The 10,861-nt window shown below is 37.4% G+C and overlaps 1 long non-coding RNA gene across 1 annotated transcript; it reads right to left on the bottom strand.

Moving 5' to 3' along the window:
- Positions 1-202: 202 nt before the first annotated feature.
- LOC129148567 (uncharacterized) lies at positions 203-9,808 on the bottom strand. Its single transcript, XR_008555544.1, has 3 exons — positions 9,355-9,808; positions 7,437-7,563; positions 203-1,547 (listed from the first exon to the last, which is right to left on the bottom strand). It is a non-coding gene; the product is annotated as an uncharacterized LOC129148567 (long non-coding RNA).
- Positions 9,809-10,861: the final 1,053 nt, after the last annotated feature.

The following is a 10,861-nucleotide window of genomic DNA, read 5'->3' as shown; positions in this document are numbered from 1 at the left end:
AATACCCAGAAGACCTATAGGCTTTCTCTGTACTCTTTAACATTTTTTAAAAAATATCCCATTAATTACACCAAGTCAAACTGATACTGTTAATTCTTTTGTTACAAGCAGTATGAAGTGAAAAGAAATAGCCTCCTAGGAATCCAAATGTGTAGAAAGGCATTAGTACTAAAATGATACTCCTAGAAAAGCAATTGCAACTCATAGGAAAAATGCATTTTATTTAACGACCAAGTACACAAATACAAACGCACACATTCACAAAACACTATTAAACACTATTATTACCAGGTGAGATGCATTGTGAAATTTTCTGCTTTATGTTCATTCATTTTTTTTTTTTTAAATGTGGGTCACCCAGCCAGTGTAGCTCAGTGGTTGATTGAACCAGGAGGTCATGGTTTGATTCCTGGTCAGGGCACATGCCCTGATTTTGGGTTGATCCCTGGTAGGAGGCAAGAGGCAGCCAATCAATGATTCTTTCTCATCATTGATGTTTCTATCTCTCCCCTTCCCTTCCTCTCTGAAATAAAAATATTAAAAAAACAATAAAATGCTTAAATAAAAAATATTTTAATGTGGGTCACAACTTAGTAACCAATTTTGCAAACCACAAATATGTTACAAGACATAACAGCCCTAGAACATTATCAATGCTAACTTATAATTTTAGGGCTATTTATAATCTCCCTCTTTCTTAGAATTAGCCCCTAAGAGAACTCTATGTACTCAGAGAAAACAAAAATTAACACAGCCTCGTTACCACGTATCCAGCCTGGACATAGTGCCTTCAGTGTGCTTAAATCACCTACCTTCCCAGGTCCAAAAGCTGAGGGGATGACTTGCAACTATGTCTATATTGCACATTTTATCTAACAGTCCTTTCTATGCACACTACTTCAGCTAATCCTCACAACAACCCTGTGAGGTAGGCAGGGAAAATACTATCAGATTTACGTTTCAGGTGAACTTAAGGCTCAGAACAGTTAAGTAATTTTCCCAGTTATCAAATATTTGGGAAGAGGCAGAGAGAATAAGAACCATCAACTTTTAGGCTGAGGCTCTTTTCTCTAAACCACATAGCCTCAGAGAGTATAACCTGACCTCAAATATTTTTACCACTTCATCCTCCTTTTCTTATTGTTAACTCAAGTTTTTATAGGCCACAACAAAAGATGTGATTCTAAACTGATCCTGCCAAGTTTATACTTCTCTAGCAATGAAAATTTATGGCCACAGGATATACAGTATATTCTCCTGGAAAGCACTGTTTCCTTGGCTCTAGTCTAAAGGAACATAGGCAATATGAACATCCTAAGATGAAGGAAGATGGAGAGATCAGAGAAAGAGGTATACAATGGAATGTATTAATCGATTTTAGTCCCTTTAAGCTTTTAATTTTGTGACAGAGTTTAATGGAGAGCTTTAATGCAGATGAAACTTGAGACTTTTGAAGAGGATCTAAGTCTTGATGAAGTTATTCAAATTCAAATCTTGAATGCATAATGATGGTAGGCCTCAGGGTCTTCAAAAACTTGTACTTGATGCTTTAAAACAAAACAACACACACACACAAATTCTACTAGCAAGTCTAATAAAAATTGCTTAAAGGATTTTGAAAAGCTATAATGCTTTGACCAGAATTAATAACAACACTAGATACCATGCTGAAAGAACTAAGAAAAAAACAAAAAGAAAAAGAGATTTTTAAAGAATATAGTGTACAGAATAGCTTAACATGTTCATTGACTTATCTATTTGATTAATATTCTTCACTTTAAATTGAAACAGAATTTAAAGTTCTTACCGAACCACGTTGGTCTGTAGTAAAATAAACTGATTTAATGATTATTTCCTGAATTGCTATCCATGACATCTGATTGTCTTAAAGAGCTTTTGATCTTTGAAAGCACGGCCAAAATATTTGTTGGAAAAGATGAAATAAAATGAAATTGATTTCATGGGGTAAAGGGATTGAACTAGGAATATTATTTGAAAATATTTAAACAGGGAGGAAAAAGCAACAAAGCCTTTAAGAATGAAAAAATTCACAACACTCTGCAGGTTCAAATGAATAACATATCATAAATCTTACTGACTACTTTAGTGGTATTTCTAACTTGCTTCTTTTTAATTTATGTGCTCCTATAAACCTGCCTTTTCCTCCAAAGAAAACCTTAAGGTTTTAAAAATTAATGATAAAAACAGCAAGTAATATTTACTGAGTTTATACTTTGTGCCAGGCACTGCTCTTCATACTTTATATAAATTCACTTAGTCCTTACAGCAGCCCCATGAATGAGACACTACTATTACGCTCAATTTACAGATGAAGGAATTGAAACCACAGAGAAGAAATGGAGGTAGTTTATCCAGCTGAGAAAGAGTGGGGTTAGGGTTTAAACTCAGATCTTCCGGCTCCAGAACACCAAGTTACATCCAATGCTTGACTGGTTTTCATGTAAGAAAATTGACCAGGACTAAGGTTTTCTGCAAATCAGCATTGTGCCCTGTAACCATCTTTCACTGCATATATTCTGATTAGAATGTGTAGTGACTAATTTAAGTTTCCCAACAGTAGTTTCAACAATCACTTCTCAGAAGTGCCATCCTGTCACAACAGTTTTAAAATAAAGCATGCCACTAAAACATTGACAGTAGTAGAAGAATATAGGCAACTTTACTTCTTTTATCTTTTTGGTGATATATATATCTTAATATTCCTCTCTCTCTCTCTCTCTCTCTATATATATATATATATATGCTAATTTTTATAAAGAAGACATGGATTACCTATACAATTAAAACATTCAAGGTAGAGTAAGCTTTATGGTAATAATGAAATAATAATAGCTATTACTTATCACCTAAATAGGCAAATCTTTTACATACATTATCTTTATTCTTGAGTAAATTCCTAATTTCCAGATGACATTGAAGCTTGGAATGAATAATAAACTTAATTTACAGAACATGTAATAGATCCTAGAAGCCAGATTCAAACCTGTCTTTACTAGTCTAGAATCCATGTTCTTTCTATTCTATAATGCAGCCCCTCCAAATGCCAAATATCTGTCTTTTGTTATTAAACACACGGAAGAGATCTTTCTAAAATTTTATAATCTTCTTAAATAGAAAATTCTGAACATAACTTATTTAAGTTCAAACTTATCATTTTGAATATCCATTAATATAGAGCTATTTTCACCTAATTGAATGAGCCTGGGTTATTACAATTTTAAAATTAGTTGGTTTGCTTTCTGATTATCTTCTTGCCCCTGCTTGTCAATGTGCCTGCCTCTAATAGGAGCACTTGGCACAGCAACAATTTGCCGCTTCTAATATACTGTGGAGTTAAAATGCCAGTTAATTAAGCCTGTTAGAACTACGTCTAAGTAAATAAACTGAGTAATAACCTGAAAAAAGCATATAGTTTGTGTCTTATATTTGGGATTAATTTTTAAATTTATTTCCTGGTTAAGGGTAAGTGGAGCTTGGTGGAAAAATGACCAGGGATAAGTTAGCTATCAGTATTTAAATATAGAGATAATAGATACTTGTGCTATTTTTAAAAGTCACTTTATTGCACTATAAAAAAATCTTAGGTTTGAAAGCGACTTTCGTATTAATCTAGTTCGATCTCCCATACATTGAGAAATCCCCTCTGCAGCATTGCTGATGTTCAAACCTTGCTTAAGTAACCCTAATGACCTGCAGTTCACTGCCTCATGACACAATCTGCTCCACTGTTGACAAGCTCTATACCTTCTCTCAGCTAGAATTAATTTTGGCCTCAACAGAAACAAATGTACTCCCTATGGAGTTCCTCCAACTCTTCAAGTCTTCTATTTTCTGAACAAAATAGTTCCAGGCCCCTCAATCTAGATCATCACAGTTGCCCTTTCATTTAGTCACAAAAATGATTAAAACAATTCTCTTTTCCTTCAAGGTTTATCAAACAAGAAACCAATTTTTGGACATTCATGTTTTGTAGGCTAATAGATCTAGTTAATCCATCTTGATCATACACAATTGGAATACTAGGAAAGACTTATGGACATAGCTCGAATTCTAATTGAACAGCAATAAATTTTTGAGTTCTCCCTTCTTGCCGCCCCTCCCTCCCAAATACCACAAAACAGAATCTTAAAAGATAGCCTTAACCATAATGTATTGCTAGATTTAAATGTTCTCACTCTTAGGCTTTTATCTACCTTCCCATCACTTATTTCCTGTAATGATACTAAAACATACAAAATTCTTTAAGCTACTTTCACAATCATGAGCTAGCCTATGACAGGTCCAGCTCTGAGGCCTTAAAATTCTGACCTTTTTTTTCCTCTTGGATTAATTGAGTTTCTTCCTAGAATTTTTTGTTTTCCAGAAAAAAATTTAAATAGTTTACGTGTAAAATAATATATACACATTTTATATACACAATGTATTATATATCTATGTGCACAAACCCACACATATGTATACATAAACATATTTATACATGTATCTTCCCCATTTCTATGTTAGCTACATGTAAGTTTTACCTTCATGTTCATCTCTTTTTTTGCTATATGTTACCTTTACCATATTCACCAAGACTCAGAAAACAAAATCAACCCTTGGATTCAATTCCTTGCTATCCATTCTGTTAGCAAGGATAAGGAGGAGTCCCACTCTAGGCATTCTGCCCAATGATTTTTTCACTGTGTGACTAGTTGTGATTAAACCCAAGGATCTCAAGAAGCAAAGCATCATTTAACTGCAATGATTATAAGAAAAATACTCTGTCAAACTATGGTATAAAACACCTGACATACCATAACTGTTCTATTCCATGAATCATGATGCAGTCCCTAGATTAGTGGCCTTCGTTTTGATTTTTAACAAGTTACACAATTAGTGGTATCTTATGGGTAGGTATCTTACACAGCTCATTCTCAGCAGATCTCAAATAAAATGAAGATTACTATATCTTTAAATTTCTTGTATAACTCATTTTACTCACCTATTACTATTATTCCACAGTGAAAGTGTGGAAAGACAAAGATGGCTGGAGAAGTGAAAGTCACCAGAAATTTTTGCTGCATCCCAAAGCAAATCATCAGCCAATTTAAAGTAGTATCAGTATAGAATAAGACTATCCATATATATCTAAATTATCTTTCTAGTTTATGATTTTACTAACAGAGAGAACAAGCCATTCTTTGAAATGCCTTAGGCCATTTCTAAAAATCAAAACAAAGTGAAATAATAACTAAATATCTATTTAAAGAGTAGAGTCCCTAAATAGGAATTCGAATAAAACAAAGCCCATCCCATTCACTAATGAGAAGCTCATTGGCAAGAACCTGGCCAATGCAATACAAACATAGCTTGCAAATGAAAGTATCATCCGCATCACCTCATGAAGTCAGCAACATGCTATAAACTATATAGCTGTATTGAATTCAGCAATACTAAGCACTTAGTTCATCACAAATCCTTATTAATAGTAATAATATAATGTCAAGGTTAAAAACCTATTATATCACCAAACCTTCCATGCAGCTCTATAAAAAAAAAAACTTAACTCACTTATGCAACTCCATTCCTCTGACTAGCACACGTAATTATAAGGACAAAAGTCATAAGGAATTGTAGTAGGCTCCCTTAATTATGAAATTAGTCTAAAGCTTTGCTGTTTGCTCGTTTCTTAGTATTGTAAAAATAAAATCATGTTCACATAAAAAAAAATTAATCCACCAGAAACAGTATACAGGAAAATATGAGTCTTCCTATTCTAGACCTGTAGTCTCATTCCTCAGGAATACCTGTGTCAATCATCTATCTATCTATCTATCTATCTGAATAAATATAACATAATAGTGTATTATATAGATTTAGAGAAATTTTGCATGCATATATAAATGTATGCTTTTGAAAACATACTATACATACAGTTCTATATTGTTTTTCTCAGTTAACAATGTATCTCACAGAGATTTTTCCATATTTCCACCTATGGATCTGCTTCATTCTTTCTAAGAGTTGCAAAGTACTATATTGTATTAAGGCATTTATTCAATCATACCTTGGTGGGGGATATTTAGGCTACTTCTAGTTTTAATTAATTAATTAATTTGTTTGTTTGTTTGTCTATTTAAAATAATAATATTATGAATACCTTTATATACAAATTTTTGTGTGCAAGTACAAATATATCCAAAAGATGAATTCCTGAACTGCTGTCTGATTTTAGAATTTAACAATTTCTAAATAAGAAGCCAGTGTATCTACAAAGGGGATAAGGAAAATCACAAGTTTAAAGCTTAGTGATTAAAAGTTGCCAAGCAAAATTAGAAGTTAAGATTTTAAAAATTAACAAACTCCTAAGCTAGGAGAGGTAAAAAAGAAAAAGAGAGAAAATTTATCCCCTGGGATAGAAAGATAAAAGGCCCAGAGAATAAATCATCTGAGAGATTTTTTTGAAAAGAAAAACAAAAAAGAAAATAGCACTAATAAGACAGGATAAGGAAAAAAAGAGATTTTAGGGCCTCTTTTCTTGTTTCAACCTAAGGCAGTGGTCGGCAAACTGCGGCTCGTGAGCCACATGAGGCTCGTTGGCCTCTTGAGTGTGGGGTTCTTCCACAAAATACCACGGCCTGGGCGAGTCTATTTTGAAGAAGTGGCCTTAGAAGAAGTTTAAGTTTAAAAAATTTGGCTCTCAAAAGAAATTTCAATTGTTGTACTGTTGATATTTGGCTCTGTTGACTAATGAGTTTGCCGACCACTGACCTAAGGCATAAAACTGGCCAGAATATTTGAGACTTATATTATTCTAGAACCAAAGTTGGATGTAAGATTATTTAAATGACTATTTGAGGCCTCATTGCTATAAGGTACCCATAGGTTGATAAGATTTACCAGACTACCAGTGTTGAAAGAAGCTCTCAAAAAAAAAAAAAAAAAAAAAAAAAAAAAAGGAAAGAAATAAAGAAAAGAAAAAAGAAAGCAGAGTAGTAATCTAGTAATCTTCCAGGAACGATATAGAGGGAAATAGTAAGGACTGCTTCATAAACACAGAACAAACCTCTCTTTGGAAGGTCCACATTAAAACTTAATTTAGCCCTGGCCGGTTTGGCTCAGTGGATAGAGCGTTGGCCTGAGGAGTGAAAGGTCCCAGGTTCAATTCCGGTCAAGGGCATGTACCTTGGTTGCGGGCACATCCCCAGTAGGGGGTGTGCAGGAGGCAGCTAATCGATGTTTCCCTCTCATCGATGTTTCTAACTCTCTCTTCCTCTCCCTCTCCCTTCCTCTCTGTGAAAAATCAATAAAATATATTTTAAAAAACCCACTTAATTTAAAGAGATTCAGCGTATTTTTCAATCACAATCTTACAATTTCTTATTCCAATCCAGGGCTATTCTCTCATCTAAAATAAAGCACAGTTGATAACTTACCTTTCCCAAAGTGCTAGGATTTGAATGCCACAATACAAAAGGACTCATGCTTTTGTCCATTAATGGTCCGTGGATTTCTTTAAATGAAGTCCATGTTAGAGTCCATGGATATCAGTGTTCTGCAAAACTGAAAACCTCAAGAATGTCAATGCACAAACCCAAGCTACCACTTGGATACCAATTTATTATGAATGCTAGTTATAATAGTTACCATTATGAATACAGACATTTAGATGTGCAAAATAAGTGGATATGACATTGAACAGCAGATTGAGGTAGCAAAATTAAACTTTGTTTTTAAGTACGACATTAATATTCAAGTAAATCTAGAGGGTCTCAAAACCTAACTTTATATCATATTTATATACATTGAAAAGTTGACACCAAAGCAAGACCTTACAATGATTTGGATACCAACACTTTCCAGACATTGGGAAAACAAGTTTGAAAGGCAGGCAAACTTTTAAAATTTAAATGACTGTAATATTTATTTACATGTCTACTTCTTGTTTTTTCAACCTATTTTTAGGAACATCTTAGATTTTTTTAAATCTAAAAATGCTTACTAGTTTCTTCTTTGTAAAAATAACACACAAAGGCAACAAAACAAAAACAAAGCCATAAATTCAGGTTTGCCTACTGCATTATATCCAATCTAATAATAAGATCTAGAACCTCCCAGGAGCCATTATCACCTCCTGGGACTGCAGCTAGATAGTGATTCATGCTCAGATCCCATTACACAGCCTGACAACCAAAACCAATCTGGTTACAGTACTTGTTCTTTAGATCCATTCCCACTTTTCATCACATTTACAACATCTGAACAAATAGTTTACAAAGGAAACAATTTAATCTTCTGTGATTTATTCTTTTGGAGGCCTCCTACAACTAACTGTTTGGAAGAAGTTAACCTTATGTGAACCCACCAGGTGGAATCTCTGACTGGATTTTTATAAATTACTATTGTCACCTCAGTTATGAAATCTCATTCACATCTCAAACGTAAAAGTACCCCAATATAAAAAAAGAAAATATTAAGAAAAAGGAAAATGAGTTCATATTTATGAGAAGAAAGCACTTAGAACACAAATTAGAAGCTCAGTGCTATAGCTGCAGCTTATCCTTTGATGGCCAACTCCTTTCCGGAATCATTCATCTGGAAGTTCTTTCCAGAAGTGTGAAGAAACCTGAAAGAAGTCAAATTAATCGCCTTCTCTTGCCATGCCAAAAATAAAATAAATAAATAAAATAAAATAAATATGAAGGCACATTTCTAAATTTCAATAACCACAAAACAGTGTCCGGAATCTCTCCCACACCGGCATCCTCATAAACCACTGGTTAACGAACCACGCTGGAGTCACTTCCACATTCAGAGGTAGGGGCACCAAAATTCGGGACAAGGTTCCCCCCAACCCCACCCGCACCCCCCACCCCCGGTGAGGCAGTCAGTTCCGTGCGTTCATCAGTTCGTATTCGACAGCATCTAAAGAATGCCCAACAGTGGCAAAAGCACAGGATGCAGAGATGGAAAGGCGACGTCTCTGCCCGCGGCTAGCAGAGCTGCACTGGGGTCAGTGCAGGCGGCAGCTGAACTCTAGGGCAGCGCATCTCAGCGCCCGGGCTCCATCTCTCCGTCCCCGAGCGCCAAGGCCCCGGAGCCCACGACCCCCAGCCGTGACCGAGTCCTGGAGACTCAGTCGGTCTTTCCTCGACGACCCCGGCCCTCACGACCCCGTCCCCAAAGTTTCTCGTATCCCCATCACCCCAGGAGTTCCACGCCCAGGAGCCTGTGCCCCAGCCACTCCCTAATGGGAGATCCACTTCCCCGGGCCCGAGCGTGGGGCCCCGAGCACACTGGGCCACCAACCCTAACCCCAGCCTTGCCAGGGTCCAGGTTCGGCCGGCAGGTTACCTGTCGGGGACTCCAAGGTTCCAGGAGGACCAGCGAAGCTCCTCCCCGCCCATCGCGACTCCCCTCACACACCCGGCACCGCCTCCGGGGCGGGACTTCCTCTGTCTCACTTCCGGCCAGTGGTCCCGAGGCCGCTGCACCGCGGAGAGCCCAGCCTCTCTATTGAGGTCATTTCCGACGGGTTCCTGGGTCCCCCCCCGGGATCCGGGGGCTCTGCAGGTCTCGTTCACCGCTTCTTTCCCGCCTGCGTTCCTAATCGCCGCTGTGTAATGCAGCCCCGAGAAGCGCCTTTTTGTTTTTCAAACTCCGGTGCCAACCTCTGCAGCCTTCTCTTCAGTAGACACTTGCCTCTGCTCCTTCTGTACCTTGAGCTCATCTCTCCTCCAAACTCCTCTGTTCCCTCGGAGAAATCACCAGGTTGTTCTTGCGATTCATCTGATTTTTCCCGATTCTCCTGTCCGAATCTGCCTCTCGGTTGTAACGGTGTTACCGAAGCAGGTGACGTAAGCTCTGTGCCTGTTTGCTCAAGTGTGGAGCAGATAACACCAGTCGAGGACACAGGGTTGGGGTGTGTGTTACTTGAGACATAGCACGTGGAAAGCGAAGGCACAAGGAAAGCATTCAAGCGTTGACTATTACAAGAGCTCTCTTGTTCCCTGTTGGACCATGTAAGTGATAAGGAAGGCAGGAACCCGTGTTCCTGGTATCCTTTCCACAGCTTTTACTTAAGTGAATAATTAATGATGCCGAGCACTTTCCCCCTCAAATTGTGAGCTCCCCCGGACAAAGATGGCATATTCCTCACCCAAGGATTTTTTTCCCATTGATTTTTCAGAGAAAGTGGCAGGAAGAGAGAGAAACATCCATGTAAGAGAGACACACGATTGATTGCCTCCCACACGCGCCTGGGGGCGGGGGGGGGGGGGGGAGGGGCGGGGCGGAGAATGGGATGGAACCTGCAACCCGGTACACGCCCTTGACCTGAATCCGCTCTAAGCACCTGCCAGGGCCAAAGATGGTATCTTAATAGGAGTTAACTTCAGCCCTAGTTGAAAATCACCTGCTTAGTTAGTGTGCTACAGGGGAAAGATGAATAAAACCCAGACCCTGTCCTCAAAAACATGAAGATACTTAATAAATTATGGACAGGAGAAAGTCATCCCAGGAAAAAACAGGAGGGAACAGCTTAGTTGAAGATTTATCCTTAGAACAAAGAAATTCAAAGAATGTTAGAACTGAAAAAATTTTCAGAGATAATAATTTAGTTAAGCTCTTGATGTTACAAGTAAAGAAAATTGGATCCAGAGAAGCAAGGGATTAAAAGTCATATAATTAGTGGCAGGGTTAGGCCCAGAGGTGAAGTCTCCAAATGCTCACCACCTCCCCCATCCCCCAAATTTGTCTCAAGGTGTTAATAAGGTAAAAGCAGATCCACCTTTAAGACCTTCACTCTCAAGTAAAAAAAAAAAAAAAAAAAGAGTAGGAAAATTCCAGTCCAGAAGAAACA

Source organism: Eptesicus fuscus, chromosome 3 (genome assembly GCF_027574615.1).
Source record: "Eptesicus fuscus isolate TK198812 chromosome 3, DD_ASM_mEF_20220401, whole genome shotgun sequence".
Lineage (NCBI taxonomy): Eukaryota > Metazoa > Chordata > Mammalia > Chiroptera > Vespertilionidae > Eptesicus > Eptesicus fuscus.
Note: the sequence above shows the minus strand (reverse complement) of the source record. Positions and strands in the feature narration are given on the sequence as shown.